The following is a 1930-nucleotide window of genomic DNA, read 5'->3' on the forward strand; positions in this document are numbered from 1 at the left end:
TCTAATTTGTATTATATACCTACATATGTATAGATATAACATATATATCCATAGATTATATCTATATATCTATAGAAATGTACACATAAGTACAGTTATAATACACACACACGTATATCTATCTATCCATATGTATAGATTTACATAATGGTATATGTACCATATCTTCTTTATTCATTCATCTCTCAATGGACATTTGGACTCTTTCCATATTTTGGGTATTGTGGTCTTATTTTCTTTAATGCTTAGGTACTCATATTATTGAAAATATATGTGGCCTTTAGAATTCAACTTACATTTAATAAATTATTCATAACAAAAAAATAAAAAAGAAAATTGCCACAAAAACAGAGTGATAGGGAATATATATATATTAATATAATTATATGATTATATAATTATATAATTATATTATAATTATATAATTAATATATAATAATAATTAATTATATAATAATTATATAATAATAATTAATTATATAATTAAATTATATAATTATATAAATTATATAATTATATAAATATATATATATTCCCTATCACTCTGTTTTTGTGGCAATTTTCTTTTTTATATAATAAATTATATATATATAATATATATTATATTATATATAATATATATAATATTATATATTATATATAATATTATATATATATATATAATTTATTTTTCTAGATTACTGTATCCTTGTCCTAAATCCTGGAATTGTTCTTAAAGAATGTACAAGGTGAAATTAATGAATGAAGCAGCAAGACTAGTAAGAACTTTGTTACATTTTTGCCTAGAAGAACCTCAGAACCCCTCTTCTCAGGGCCCACATCACCTCCTTGTTTCTCAGGCTATATATGATTGGGTTGAGCACTGGGGTCAGGATGGTGTAGAAGACTGCCAGGACCTTGTCCTCTGTGGGAGATCTGAAGGATCTTGGACATAAATAAGTGTAAATACAGGATGCATAGTAGAAAGTCACCGCAGTGAATGGGTGTTGCAGGTCAAATAGGTCTTCTTCCTTCTTTTGGATGCATGTGGCAGATGGCAAGGACGACCTGGCCATAGGAACCTGCAATGCCAATGAAAGGAAACACAAGGAAGAGAGTGATGCTCACAAACAGTGTGTACTCATAGACCCAGGTGTCCATGTAGGCCAGAGTCAGCATGGCTGGAACATGACAAAAGAAATTGTTGGTGGTTCAGGATTGACAGTAAGGTATATCAAGGACATATTTAGTGTGAGCACAGGAGTTGATTGAACCCGTGATCCAAGTACCTGTTATCACCACACACACTCTTGCTCAGATGAATGGGATAACAGAGAGGAAAGGAAATTGCTACATAATGATCATAAGCCATAGAGGCCAATAATAATCCTTCTGCACCAGCTAAAGTAATGGGAAAACAACAAGAACAACAACAACAACAACAACTCTGAATTCCACACCCAATGAAAGAAGTAAACTTGTTTCCAGAGAGATAATTAGAAGCCATCTTAGGAACAATGTTGGAGACATAGTTCAGGCCTATGAGGGTGAGCTGACTAAGTAGAAAATGCATGGGTGTGTGGATATGGGTGTCCAGGAGGATGAGGATGATCATGGACAGGTTACCAAACAGAGCCATTAGGAAAATGAGAAAACGGAATGAAGAAAAACAGGACAATTCTTGACGGTGGGAATAACCCCCAATAAGAAGATATGAGTTGATCTTTGGTTCATATTTCCCATGAGACATTAATTTACTCTTCCCTAAAGAGAGACAAATATTTATTAAGTACAGGAAAATAATCTATTACTTCCTTATTTTAGTTCCACCATGATTTATTCAGGACACATGGCAGCTTTTTAAAAAATTAACACATATTTTGAAAAAAAATTACCTCATAGTTAAAATCTTGATGAGTCATAAACTTCAGTGTGTGACTCTATCAAGATA

At 31.6% G+C, this 1930-nt stretch overlaps 1 pseudogene across 1 annotated transcript; it reads right to left on the minus strand.

The window, feature by feature from the left end:
* Positions 1-782: 782 nt before the first annotated feature.
* On the minus strand, positions 783-1722 carry LOC308342664 (olfactory receptor 2L8-like; annotated as a pseudogene). Its single transcript has one exon. The product of its transcript is annotated as an olfactory receptor 2L8-like (transcript).
* Positions 1723-1930: the final 208 nt, after the last annotated feature.

Source organism: Martes martes (genome assembly GCF_963455335.1).
Source record: "Martes martes genome assembly, chromosome: 5".
In the NCBI taxonomy this organism is placed as follows: Eukaryota; Metazoa; Chordata; class Mammalia; order Carnivora; family Mustelidae; genus Martes; species Martes martes.